The sequence below is a fragment of the Camelina sativa genome, chromosome 6 (assembly GCF_030686135.1).
Source record: "Camelina sativa cultivar CO46 ecotype springtype chromosome 6, ASM3068613v1".
Taxonomy (NCBI): domain Eukaryota; kingdom Viridiplantae; phylum Streptophyta; class Magnoliopsida; order Brassicales; family Brassicaceae; genus Camelina; species Camelina sativa.
The window spans coordinates 10,334,282-10,349,301 of record NC_141885.1 but is presented as its reverse complement, the minus strand read 5'-3'; the positions used below and the strand labels follow the sequence as shown (position 1 = coordinate 10,349,301).

Sequence of the window (15,020 nt, the reverse complement as noted above, 5' to 3'; positions counted from 1 at the left end):
AAGGAAAATAAACCATATTTACAAAAGATACCTTAGGGACTTCCTCCCTAGTGAGCTTGTTTAAAGTCACTAAGCTTGACTTTGGTGTCGTTTTTAGACTTGGTTTAGATACCAAGGAGGTGATGAAATCCTCCCTGGAACCTCTTGATCACTGTGAAGTTGATCCTTGATCACCTCACCCTTAACACACAAACCATGTTTCTTCTTGATTTTGAGCCTTGGTCTTGCCTTCCTTAAGGACCTCTTGTTCAGCTTAACTTGAAGATCCTCAACAATACTAGTCAACTCTTGAACTGACCTCTTAAGCTTTTCCACAGAATCATCTTGAAAGGAGAGCTTAGCCTTTGGAGTTGCTTCACCACTTGAACCTTCTTGACCTCCTTTGTCCTTGATAGTAAAAGGTTGATCATCAATGGTAGGAAGGTTGGTTGGGTTATAGATGTTAAACTTCATGGCTATATCTTCAGCAATGTTCAAGGTCACAAGACCCTCTTTGACATCAATAACTGCTCCAACAGTGGCTAGGAATGGCCTTCCAAGAATGATTGGATCTTCAGGTTCCTTGTCCATCTCCAACACCACAAAATCAGTGTGAACCCTTGCCTTCCCTATCTTGACTGGGACATTCTCCAACCTTCCAACTATCTCCTTGTTTGACCCATCAGCTAAACATATATGAAGGTTGGTGGACTTGAAATCAGTTCTCCCAAGCTTTTGTGTTATGGAGTATGGCATCACACTTGTTGAAGCTCCCAAATCACAAAGGCATTGGTTGTAGTGAAGATAGCTAAGTGTGCAAGGCAGATAGAATGGACCTGGATCCTTAAGCTTGATTGGAATGATAACTCCTCCAAGGTCCTCAAGATCCTTCTCATCTTGAGCTTCAGCCTTCTTCTTTGACAAATCAAGCAAAAAGTCTTTGTAGAGAGGATATGGATCATACTGTTCCAAGGCAGGTCCTCTCTCTTCTTCTTGGTAAGCAATGGTGATCTCTTGTATGGCCAACACTTCCTCAACCACAGCTTCTTCCTTCAAAACCCTCTCTTCTTCTTGTTGCTTAGCCATCATCTCCTTTCTCTCAATGATTTCCCTAAGCTCCTTAATCTTTTGTGCTTTGAAACGTCCTGGGAATGGAAGAGGTGGCTTGTAAGCAGGAGGAGTGTACTTAGCATGCTTGACAGCTTCTGAGTCTGCAACTCGATCGACCACTCGAGCATGCACTCGATCGAGTGGCTGTTCGAGTACTTCGTCGAGTGCAATAACGGACTCAAGTTGCTTTGCACAAACGTCACTTGGGGCTTCAGTAACTAATGAATTCCCCCAAACTTGGACGTCACTGTCCTCAGTGACTTCCTCATCAGAGATATGAATGGCTTTTGCAGTGAACTCCCTTGGATTTTGAACAGCTTTTCCAGGGAGTTGGTTGGGTTTAGGAGCTGAAGTAGAGGCAATGTTACTCTCCATATACTTCTTTCTAGAGTTGGGACCTTCAAACTTCATGTTCAGATCATTGTACTGTGATGTGAGCCTTTGATTCAACTCAGCAAACTGCTTGACTTCCTCAATCTTGCCTTGTGTTTGCCCAATCAACAACTGTTGCATCATTGCTCTTAAGTCTTGTTCCTGGCCTTGGTTAGTCTGAAACCCTGGTGGGGGACACAATTGGGGCTGGAACACTTGGTGTTGTTGCTTGGGGATGTAGTTTTGTTGCTGTTGAGGTTGAGGAGGTGGATAGACCTGGTCTTGAGGGTTGGCCACATTGGTGCTCCTATAAGAGAGATTGTTGTTCTTGAAACCTCCTTGGTTGTAGCCTTTGAATCCTCCCTGGTTTTGCATGTAGCACAACTCAGCAAATTCAGGCTCCCCCTCTTGAACTGGAGCTTCCTCTTCACCAATGAAGTGAATGGACTTGGATTGGCTGAGGAGGATCTTGTCAAGCTTCTCATTGACCATCTTCAAATCCTTCTTATACTTGTCCTCTTGATCAGTTGAGGAGCTCCTTATGGTCCTATCATAGTCCTCATTATAATTGCCATCAGATTGAGCAAGATTCTCAACTAATTCCCATCCTTCTTCCACATTCTTGTTGAGGAAGTTGCCATTGGAGGCTGTGTCAAGAAGCATTCTTATCTTGGGAAGCACTCCTCTATACAAGGTGCTTAGAAGTGACTCATTGCTGAAGCCATGGTGAGGACACTGAGTTTGGAATCCTTTAAACCTCTCCCATGCTTCACAAAAGCTCTCATTATTCCTTTGAGCAAACCCAGAAATCTCATTCCTCAGCCTAGCAGTCCTTGCATTGGAGAAGAACTTGGCCAGAAAAGCTTTCTTGCATGCATCCCATGTGGTGATAGCTCCAGTAGGTAGAGTCTTCTCCCAAAGGTGAGCTTTGTCTCCAAGAGAAAATGGGAAGAGCCTTAATTTGAATCCATCTTCACTCACTCCATTGATCTTTGTGAGTCCACAGATTCTGTCAAACTCATCAAGGTGATCTAGTGGATCCTCCATTGGCAACCCATGAAACTTGTTGGCTTGTATCATTGAGATCAATCCACTCTTGATCTCAAAGTTATTGTTTGCTACTGAAGGTGGCACAATTCCAGCCCTTTGGTTGTGGGTATCTCAAAGTTATTGTTTGCTACTGAAGGTGGCACATCTCCTGCACCAATGTGCCTTGGTCTTTGCTCTTGGATAGCTTGTTGCTCCATGATGTCTTGACCTTGTTGTTGTTGAACTACTCTTCCTTGCTTATGTCTCAAACCCTTTTGTAGTCTGTGGATGTTGTCAATAGGCTGTTGAAGACTATCTTTGCCTTTTGACCTTGTGTGCATCAACAAACTCTACTACAGACTCGAACAGGTACACAGTCGAGCGCAGGCTCGAGTGGGTGATCGAGTCGACTGGGAAGTAATGGCTAATTTGATCCGGCTTCTGGCTCGATCAAGTGCTCGATCACAGCTCGGTCGAGTGGTGGTCGAGTAGGTGGTCGAGTGGGTACCTGAAACACAAAACAGCCAAGCAAAGGAAGATTCCAGTTCAGTAACTTCACAAGTGTTTAAAACGAACTTAATCTTAGACTAATAATGATCCTAAATGTCACAAAACACACTCAAATGGGCAACGGCGCCAAATTGAAACTGACTTTCTTTGTGGTGTATGAATGAATGATGTATGGAATGATGATGTCAGGGTGTTTCAATTCCCCTTATGCAGTTGCAGTATAAGAGGTGTCAATCCTATCTGAGTGATTGTGAACAATTAAGATGTGCATATGAGTCTAAGTCAAGCCAATTGTAAAGATTGTTTGTCACTAACAATCCTAAAATGAGATATGAAATGCAGAAAGTAAAAACAACTAGAACAAGATACTAAATGCAAACAGAACAGACAAATTAAAGCTATAATGAAACTAGAACAGAGATAGAAATTATGCTAATGAACTAATGCAAGACAAGTAATGAACAGGAAACTACGTGAATGCAATGGAAATGAAACATGAATGAAACAAGACAATCACAAATCAAAAACACAAGTTCTGGGGATGAACTCGAGCAGCACTCGACCGAGTGTAGGTCGAGTACGTGGTCGAGCTAGACTTAAACGTGAAAACAGAGCAACACAAGAAAAACAGAGCAATGCTAAAACTAATCAAACAACAAGCAAGCAATGATATTTAAACTAAGATTTCAATAAACAAAGAAGGCCTTGAGGAGGGATTCATGGGCTGAGCTAATCATTGTGGTTATCTAACTTAGTCAACAAATCTCAAGCAAACTTTGAGCTGATCTCTAGACATACTATTCTAATACATGTTTAATCCACTCTCATGGCAGGAAACAATCAAACCTATGCATTTCTAGACTTGTTCTCACAAAGAAAAGAATCTACACAAGCAGGCATTAAGCAATACATCTCAAACCAAACAAGACTTCTAATCTCTTAGCAAGCCTAATGGTAAGCTCTAGATCTAGCCTTATCTATGCTCCTTAGACATTGGTGTGATGCTAAGATGCTTGAAATCAAACCCTACCTTCTCAGATATAGGATCAGCATTAAGATCATCTAGCCTAGAAGAGATCTACAACAATCAAGCTTGACCAAATCAAACAAACCACAAGATCAACCCAGCCTAACCCATCCTCAAGGTCCTAAACAAACTACTCACAAGAACACATGGTGAAATATGTCAAAAACCCAGAAAATAATGAAACTTGCATCATTAGAAAGATGAAACAGAGATCTACAATATTGATGAAGGAATAAAACTCGAAATCTTAATATTTTGAAAGTTATGAAACAAACAAAATATAAGAATCTAGTCTTTCTCTCTCAAACAAGTACAAAATCTAAAATAAAAGAAAAGTGCAAAAGGAATAAAATCTAAAAAAAGTAAAAACTAGGTTTTAGACTCTCTAAAAAGCTGGACTCTTTGGTGGCTGTAGGTACAAGGGCTTTATATAGGAGATGAGGTGGAAGCCCTAAAAATACAAAAAGTCAAAGTAGTCAACGGCTCGGTCAACTCGACCAGTGCTCGGTCGAGTGGCAGGTCGAGCTGGCTTCTCTCGTGCATTCTCCACTCGGTCGAGTCCTCCTCAGCACACGGTCGAGTGGTGGTCGAGTGGTGCGGTCGAGTTGGACTCCGGACCTTGATTCTACAGCCTTAACTCTCTTGTTTTCTCCTCAGGATTGCTTCACTTCTCCTCAGCATTGCTTCCATGCTCCTTAAGCTCCAAAATCACCTGTTTATGCATGAAAAGATGCAAATGCTATGCAACTATACTCTAATGCATGATTAGTCCTAAAGCTACACAATAATGGCCTAAATGGATAGCAAAAGATGCAAAAGTTGTGAATAAACTAAGGGAAAACAAGGTAAAATATATGAACATCAATCCCCAGCACCAATGTGTCTAGGTCTATGATCATGGTGATCTTGCTGCTCCATGACTAGTTGTTCTTCTTGTTCTTGAACTACTCTTCTTTGCTTATGTCTCAAACCCTTTCGTAGCATGTGGATGTTGTCAATAGGCCTTTGAAGACTGTCTTTGCGTTTTGACCTTGTGTGCATCAACAAACTCGAGTCAAGACTCGAACAGGTACACGGTCGAGCGCAGGCTCGAGTGGGTGGTCGAGTCGATTGGGAAATGATGGCTATTTGGATCCGGCTTCTGACTCGATCAGGTGCTCGATCACTACACGGTCGAGTGGTGGTCGAGTGGGTGGTCGAGTGGGTACCTGAAACTCAAGACAGCCAAGCAAAAGAAGATTCAAGTTCAGTAACTTCACAAGTGTATAAACGAACTTAATCTTAGACTAATAATGATCCTAAATGTCACAAAACAAACTCAAATGGGCAACGACGCCAAATTGAAACATGTCTTTTTGTGGGTGTGGTGATGAATGATGTATGGAATGATGACTTATGAATGAATGAATGGCAGGGTGTTTCAATTCCCCTTATGCAATTGTAGTATAAGAGGTGTCAATCCAATCTGAGTGTTTGTGATCAATCAAGATGTGCATATGAGTCTAAGTCAAGCCAGATGTAAAGGTTGTTTGTCACTAACAACCTATGATGAAATGTAAAATGCTGAAAGTAAAACTACTAGAACTAGGAGCTAAATGCAAATGGAACAGAATGATTATGACAATTATGAAGCTAAAACAGAAATAGAAACTATGATAATGCAAGTATTGAACTAATGCAAGGTAAGTAATAAACAGGATACTAAATGAATGCAACATATATGCAACTAGAGTGAAACAGGACAAACACAAATCATAAACACAAGTTCTGGGTTGGAACTCGAGCAAGCACTCGATCGAGTGTTGATCGAGTGCAGGGTCGAGCTGGAGAAATACGCAAAACAGAGCAACACAAGAAAAACATAGCAATACCAAAAGCAAATCAAACAACATGATTTAAGCTAAGAAATCAATAAACAAGGAAGGTCTTGAGGAGGGATTCATGGGCTGGACTATGATTGAGGTCATCTAACTTGGACAACAAATCTCAAACAACTTGAGCTAATCTCTAGACATATATTTCTAAGACATGGCAAGAAACAATCAAACTCATGCATCTCTAGACTTGTTCTCAAAAAGTAAAGAATTTACACAAGCAGGCATTAAGCAATATGTCAAAAATCAAACAAGACTTCTAATCTCTTAGCAAGCCTAATGATAGTCTCTAGATCTAGCCTTATCTATGCTCCTTAGACATTGGTGTGATGCTAAGAGACTTGAAATCAGATCATATCCTCTCAGATATAGGACCAGCATTAAGAATATCTAGCCTAGAAGAGATCTACAACAATCAAGCTTGACCAAATCAAACAAACCTCAAACACAAACTAGCCTAACCCATCCTCAAGATCCTAAGCAACTACTCACAAGAACACATGATGAACAATAAAGTCTTAAACCCAGAAAATATTGAAACTTGCATCATTAGAAAGATAAATTAAAGATCTATAATATTGAAGAAAGAACCAAACTCAAATTCTCAATATTAAGAAAGTTATGAAACCAACAATATTGAAGAATTTAGTCTTTTTCTCCTTTTAAAAGAAGTACAAGATCTAAGAAAATAAAAGTGCAAAAGGAATAATTCTAAAAAAAGTAAAACTAGGTTTTTGACTCTCTAAAAAGATGGACTCTTTTGGTGGCTGCAGGTACAAGCCCTTATATAGAAAAAGTAGTGGAAGCCGTAAAAACGCTAAAAGACAAAATAGCCAGGCGGCTCGACCAACTCGACCTGGTGCTCGGTCGAGTGACCGGTTGAGTTGGCTCCTCTTGTGCTCCTCCCACTCGGTCGAGTCCCTCTCAGCACACGGTCGAGTGTCTGGTCGAGGGGGCAGTCGAGTTGGACTCCGGACCTTGGTTCTTCAGCCTTAGCTCTCTTGCTTTCTCCTCATGATTGCTTCACTTCTCCTCAGCATTGCTTCCATGCTCCTTAAACTCCAAAATCACCTGTTTATGCATGAAAAGATGCAAATGCAATGCAACTAAACTCTAATGCAAGAACAACCCTAAAGCTATGCAATAATGGTCAAAATGGATAGCAAAAGATGCAAAAGATGTGAATATATTAAGGGAAAACAGGGTAAAATATATGAACATCAACACCGCCAAACTTAGTCTTTGCTTACCCTCAAGCAAATGAACAAGACATAAGAAGGTAGGTGAGGTTTGAAAGTGAGATCTCAGCTCCTAAAGCTTGCAAATAGACCATCTAGAATCAATGTCCAAGTTACTAGTACTATGATGCAAGTTGAATGAGCTGTACTTAAAGATTTTAGACAAGTATATCACAACCTTTACTGATTTGAGCCTTAAATGTCCTCATGCATTCAAATCAACCATTTCCTTTAACATTCATTAATCAAGAACATGAATCAATTATATGCAATGCTTAAATTCATTTGGCTTGGTAGTAAAAGGTTTAGAGACAATGATGGTCTCTCTTTAGAGTGGGGCTTATCAATATCAAGGTTCTCTCATAAAAATAGATTGAGCTTTAGAAGAATGCTAAAGGTAAGAACACTTAGACACATACAAGAACAAAACCTTGTCTACCCAAAGGCACCCAAAGTGTTTATCCTATCAATCTAAACCCAATTGATCCTAGTGCTACCCTTTAACTTCTTCTCTTCACTTTCACCCTTTTCACTTTTGATTTTAAAGTCTTAGGAGAGGTTTCTTATTTGATCTTTCTAGTGGAATGGGAGATTCTTACTTATTTGCTATGGTTTTCTTTTATTCTTATTCTTAAGACATAAAAGCATTTTGCTATACTCTTCTTTTTCTTTCTTTATTTTCTTTGACTCAAACCATCTTTAAACAATATCATACTTCCCATTCTTTCACTAGACTTTGATTTTACTTAAACACATTCCCCTCCTAAAGACTCTAACCTTTTCTTTCTTTTTTCCTCTTTTCTTTTCTTTCTTTTTCAAAAAACCAAATCCCAAACCCAACAATGAAATCACCTAGTCCTATCTAGTTTGGAAAATGCAAACTAGGACTACACAAGGCATTATTCTTGTCAGTTCAAACCTAACACTTTCTACCAAGCTCAATCCCAAAAAGGCCTCACACACTCAAGAATAAACATGGCTTGAAAGAAGGGTTGGTTAAGGGTTTTGGAAACTGATTTTCATGATTCAATCAGCTACTTGGATCAACAAGAGTGGTAAAAAGGAGAAAGATGATCCAAATATGTATATGATATCCATGAGTTTAAAGCAATGCACACATTGATATTTAACAGTCAATATTAAGTTCTTATAAGTAGGAAATGGTGTCAAATCACAACATGTTTCAATTTAGACCAAATGCAATGCAGGAATTCAAGGCTTGGTTCAATCTTATGCTTCTAACCACTCAACTAGCATCAAAGTACTATTAACTTGGGCATGATCCTAGTCTAGTGAATAAAACAAGCTAACAAGAGAATACTCATCATAGATCCCTAATGCAAATATTATACAATCCTACATGAAACATGCTAAACAAGATCCTAATATGTAATGCAAACTACATGAACACTCTTTTTTTATAAAGATTTTTGTAAAATTTTTCAAATTTTTAGGGGTTTTCTATGCCTTAGATGTTATGCAAATACTAACATGATTATGCTAAAAATTTGAAATAAGAAAACAAAACACAACATCAAATGCTATCTCAAACCCTCCCCAAACTTAAATCACACAGTCCTCTGTGTGAAAGAAATTTGTAACAGGATTCAAGATCAAAAACAAAACACAACATCAAATGCAATGGTATTTACAATGGAAGGTGATAGTGGTACCTCAAGGATTGGAGAAGAAACTGTCCACATCTTCTTGCATGCTGTCAAAAGTGTAGTTGGGATCTTGTTGATTACTTGGAGGTTGAGATTCGGACAGCTCGACGATGGGAATCGACCGGGACTCGGTCGAGTACGTGCTCGAGTGGGGGGGTCGAACGGGACCGTGAATGTGAAAATTCGGACCTTGCTACTGGTAGAACTGCTAGTAGAGTGCTGGATCCATGAAGTATTGGGGTGGGATGGGAGGGTAACCTGGATATCCTGGATAAGCAGCTGGAGGTGGGAAGCCATAAGTTTATCTGGGCTGGAACTCGGCCGAGTGCATCAGGGGTGCTCGGTCGAGTGTGTGCTCGAGTGACTCGGTCGAGTGCCTCGAAAATTGTTGTTCTCGGCTACTTGAACTCCTCTTCCTCTGATTTGGCTCGTACATTGAAGCTCTAGCTGCTTCCATAGGGTTTGCAACTCTTGAGAGTGCTCTAGTTGAGCTACTCCTCCTCAAAGGGCTTGAATGGCTTGGAGAGTTTGCACTCTTCAGCTCAGCAATCTCTTTTTTTAGGCCCTTGATAGACTTAGCCATATTGGTCACCTTCTTCTTAAGCTTATCAAACCTCTTCCCATGCCACTTGCTCCACTTTTGTAGGAGAGGCAACCTCTTGGTAGTCTCTCTCACTCCTCTACCATCCCTTGGGTTGGGCTCATAATCTTCAAATTAAAATTGCTCCTCCCCATCAGCCATTTGTACATCTCCAGCTTCATCAATTCTAGGTTGATTTATCCCATCAAACAAGAACTCATCAGCTGGCCAAAAGTCAATGTTTGCTCCTTCTTGAATGGTGGTGAGCTCTTTGTTAGGTAAGATCAACTGTTTTTTCCCAACTGTTGGAAGCTCAAAGTTGAAGATGTGATTTCCTTGATGCATTTCCTTGGCCAATATGAGAGTAGAGGTGAGGTAGCTTGAGTCAATCCATCTTGGCAAAACCTTCTCTCCTCTAAGTGGGACCTTGGCAGCTTGTAGTATTGGAGTGATGATGCCTCCAATGGCTAAGGCTCCCCTTGACCCTTCGTCTTGTAGCTTGCCTGCCCAACTTCTCAAATAAATCATGTGGTCAATGAGCACCATTGCAAGGTCAGTCTCCACAGTGGTCCCAAGAATGATGGTTCCATTTCTTGCCTCAAGGATGATTCCATTGAGAGCCATGTCATTTATCTTGAGCTCACCCTCATTGAGATTTCTAGTCTCCTTCCTAGCAAAGAATGTATTTGCTAAGGCCTTGTGGAAGTACCTTAGGACTGGGCTTCTTATCTTTAAACTCTTGGTCTTGGAGGATGAATAGGTGATGTTGTCTCCAATGGTTCCCAAATGGCATAGAACTCCTCTGTTGGTATCATCAAGCTCCTATTACTACCAACTTCAAAACCAAACACATTTGCTATCTTCTTGAATGAAAGCTCATAGTTCTTCCCTTTGATTGTGAAAGCAATATGACCAGCTCCAAACTCATCATCCTTCCTTGCATATGTGTGCAGCTTGACTGTGGCTAGAAACTCACAACTTTCTTCTTTATACCCCTCCATGCAAAGCCCCATGAACTTTGTTAGGTTGCTTTTCTCAAAAAGATACTCCACATCTTCATCAATGGCTAGCTTCTCCATAGTTTCCTTGTGTGGATACCTAGTTCCCAGGAACTCCATTCTCATGAAGGCTTCATAAAGTTGCCTCTTTTTCAATCCATAAGATTCTGCTTCTCCATCATCCTCTCCCTCTTCTTCTTCATCTTCTTCTTCACTCTCACTCTCAACCTCCTCTTGTTCAATCTCAACTGCTGGCCTCTTCCCTTTGGCCTTGTTTCTCCTCATGAACTCACTAAGAGTTGGCTCCCTTTCTTCTTCACTTTCAGTTCTCTCAGGATCTTCCTCAACTGACTGATTTCTTGAACATGGCATCTGACTCGATCAACCTGAGAGAGTGTGAGAGACATAGGATCGTGTAAGGCTTTATTTAAAGAAGCTAAGGGGGCAAGGAGACAAGGGTGGAGCGTCCATACCATTCAAATTTGAAATGAGAATCTTTGACCTGCTTTTTGCTGCCACTCGACCAGCACGTGGTCGAGCTCCTTGACCAAAGTTTGAAATTTCAAAATTTTTCTTCTTTTTCTTCCCTCCACTCGATCATTCTAGGGAAATGAGAATCGAGTGGGCCGTAGTTCTTTTCCAACTCGGTCGAGTACCTCTCGTGGGCTGGTCAAGTGGGCTTGCGAATCTCCTTCCCCAAGTCCAAATCTCTTCATACCCATCTACACTTTCATTGAAAAGCCTGCCCAACACAAACATAAAAGAAAACACATCAAAACTACTAAGAAAATGAAGCATATTTACAAAAGATACCTTTGGGACTTCCTCCCTAGTGAGCTTGTTTAGAGTCACTAAGCTTGACTTTGGCTGCCTTCTTAGGCTTTGTTTAGATACCAAGGAGGTGATGAAATCCTCCCTGGCACTTCTTGATCACTGTGAGTCTGATCCTTGATCACCTCACCCTTAACACACAAACCATATTTCTTCTTGATTTTGAGCCTTGGTCTTGCTTTCCTCAAAGACCTCTTGTTTAGCTTGACTTGGAGATCCTTAACCATACCAGTCAACTATTGAACTGACCTTTTAAGCTTTTCCACAGAATCTTCTTGAAGAGAGAGATTGTCCTTTGGAGTTGCACTTCACTTAAACCTTCATGACCACCTTTGTCCTTGATAGTAAAAGGTTGATCATCAATGGTACGAAGGTTGTTTGGGTTATAGATGTTAAACTTCATAGCTACATAATACGAACTCCCTAGGATGAAACTCTGATGGAGGCTGATGACCGGTAAGTGGCGACGTGAATTTGATGGTGATGATGCACAAGTGGATTGCGAGTGACGATAGGTGATGTTCGAGAGAGAAAAGCATGATTCGATGGTGAGAAGTGTTAGATGGTTATATGGATTCGAAAATAAAGTGAAGAGTTTCTTAATCACAAAGTGTTTAGAAACTCGGAATCATGAACACATTCACGAGTTCGGATTGAGAGAAGAAAGATTCAACAATACTTGTTACATAAAACTTCTTCGCTGCCAAACAAGGAGGCGTTCTTTTGGGTTTTATAATCAACCCTAGGGCTCGACACTCCAAACAACAGGAAGTTCAAAATAAAACAACAAGGCGTGTTAAGAAAATAAGAAAACAACGAAGCGTCTAGGTGATCTGTAGTAGTACAGAAGTCACTTGTATTAGTACATTATTTTCCATTGGTAATGACTTCTAGATAACTCGACGTAGTGATCCATTTGCCTCATTAAAAACCATACCGAGAAAACCCATTGGGACAAAACTCATCTATGGGAAAAAGAGTACAAACTTCACACCTAAGTTATCTAGTTATCATTACCGGGTGAAGTCTTCAGGGTGGATATGTTGAAGACTTGGATACTCGGTAGATTGAATGACCCGTCAGCTATGAGTGCATGAGCTTCCTTGGCCATCTCCTTAGCTCTTGAACGAGTGATCCTTCCCACGATCTCCGGTTTCTCTGCAGCTTTTGTCTCCTTGCTAGCCACGATCATATCATCCTCTCCCTCTTCAAAAGGATTTGTCCTCAAATCGGGATCTGCATAATAAGGAAGCAAGTCAGAAACATTGAATGTTGAAGATATATTATACTTACCTTGAAAATCAATCTGGTAGGCGTTGTCGTTGATCTTCTTGATGACTTCAAATGGACCATCAGATCGTAGTAGAAGCTTGCTTTTCCTCTCTTCTGGGAACCAATCCTTGCGTAGATGAATCCATACCAAGTCTCCTTCTTCGAAAACGATCTCCTTTCTGCCCTTGTTCGCATGTTTCTCGTACTGCTTGGTTCTTTTCTCTATGTTCTCCTTAGCTTTAGCATGTATCCTCCTGACCTGTTCAGCCTTTTCTAAAGCTACACTTCACACTTAAAGGTAAAGGAATCAAGTCTAAAGGTGATTGTGGATTAAAACCATAAACAATTTCAAAAGGAGAGAATAGAGTAGCAGAATGCTTAGCGTGATTATATGCGAACTCTACGTGTGGTAAACATTCTTCCCATGACTTGAGATTGCTTTTCACTAAGGTCCTGAGGAGTGTAGATAGCGTCCTGTTCACCACTTCGGTTTGCCCATCTGTTTGCGGATGACATGTGGTTGAGAATGATAGCTTGGTTCCGAGTTTGGCCCATAGCGTTCTCCAAAAGTGTCCTAGAAACTTAGTATCTCGGTCTGAAACGATTACTTGAGGTATTCCATGCAGACGTACTACTTCCCTGAAAAACAAGTTAGCTACAATAACAGCATCATCCGTCTTGTGACTGGCAATGAAGTGAGCCATTTTGCTAAACCTGTCAACCACAACGAAAATCGAATCTCTACCATTTCTGGTTCGAGGTAAGCCAAGAACAAAATCCATAGAAATATGAGTCCAAGGTTGAGAAGGGATAGGGAGAGGAGTGTACAAGCCGTTTGGCTGTACTTTACCCTTGGCCATTTTGCAGATGTGGCACCTAGAACAGACTTTCTCAACGTCTTTCTTCATTTGAGGCCAATAGAAGTGTTCTTGCAGTCCAAGTAGAGTCTTTGACACTCCGAAATGTCCAGCTAGTCCACCTCCGTGAGCTTCTCTAATCAACAGTTCCCTTATGGATCCTCTTCGTATACACAATCGTTTCTTATAAAATAGATATCCATCCTGCCTATAGTAGTTTTCAAAAGAAAACTTATGGCATTTGCCATAGCTCTCAGAAAAATCGATGTCAGTCTCATAAAGTTCTACTATTTTATCAAAACCTTCAAGCTTAGAAGACAAGGTAGAAACGAGAGTGTACCTCCTGGATAATGCATCTGCGACTACATTATCCTTACCTTTCTTGTATTTAACCGTGTAGGGAAAAGTCTCTATGAACTCCATCCATATGGCATGTCTCTTGTTGAGCTTCTGTTGTCCTTTGAGATGCTTCAAGAACTTATGATCAGTATGAATAACGAACTCCTTTGGCCACAGGTAATGCTGCCACGTTTGAAGAGCCCGAACCAAGGCGTACAGCTCCTTGTCATATGTAGGATAGTTTAGCATCGATCCTCCTAGCTTCTCACTGAAGTAAGCTACTGGTTTCCTATCCTGCATCAAAACAACACCTATACCCACTCCGGAGGCATCACATTCAATCTCAAAAGTTTTCATAAAATCAGGAAGTAAGAGAATAGGGGCAGTGATAAGCTTCTCCTTTAAGGCTGAAAACGCCTTCTCTTGTGCTTCCTCCCATCTGAATCCTACATCCTTCTTGATAACTTCTGTAAGTGGCGCTGCAATAGTACTGAATTCTTGGACAAATCGCATGTAGAATCCTGCTAATCCATGAAAGCTCCTGACTTCTGCCACGTTTTTGGGTGTTGGCCACTCCTTAATAGCCTTGACCTTCTCATCGTCTACTCTAACTCCTTCTGCACTGACAACAAAGCCTAGAAAGACAACCTCAGTAGTACAAAACGAACATTTAGAAAAATTAGCAAAGAGGGATTGGGAACGAAGAACATTTAGAACTTGGCGGATGTGTTCTAAGTGTTCTTCTAGATCTTTGCTGTAGACGAGGGTGTCGTCGAAGTACACAACCACGAAGACGCCAATGAAAGGTCTGAGAGCATGATTCATTAAACGCATGAAGGTGCTAGGAGCATTGGTGAGACCAAACAGCATGACTAGCCATTCGTAGAGCCCTTGCTTGGTCTTGAAAGCTGTTTTCCATTCATCTCCTTCCTTCATTCTAATCTGATGATACCCACTCTTCAAATCGATCTTTGAGAAGACTGTTGACCCACATAGCTCGTCCAGCATGTCATCTAATCTCGGGATCGGATGTCTGTACTTCACTGTGATATTGTTAATAGCTCTACAGTTAACACACATCCTCCATGAACCATCTTTCTTTGGTACGAGCAAGACTGGTACTGCGCATGGACTGAGGTCTCTCTGATGTGTCCCTTGTTCATCAACTCTTCTACTTGTTTCTGCAGCTCTTTAGTCTCTACAGGATTGGTTCTGTAAGCTGGTCTGTTCGGTAGAGCTGAACCTGGTACCAAATCGATCTGATGCTCTAGCCTGGAGGTATCTCTTCTGGAAATACATCTTTGTACTCCTCTATAATCTCTATCATCTCGCGTGGA

At 41.0% G+C, this 15,020-nt stretch overlaps 1 non-coding gene across 1 annotated transcript; it reads left to right on the top strand.

Annotated features, from left to right (window-relative positions):
• The first annotated feature begins 2,179 nt into the window (after positions 1–2,179).
• Positions 2,180–2,286, top strand: LOC147942402 (small nucleolar RNA R71). Its single transcript, XR_015560660.1, has one exon. It is a non-coding gene; the product is annotated as a small nucleolar RNA R71 (small nucleolar RNA).
• Positions 2,287–15,020: the final 12,734 nt, after the last annotated feature.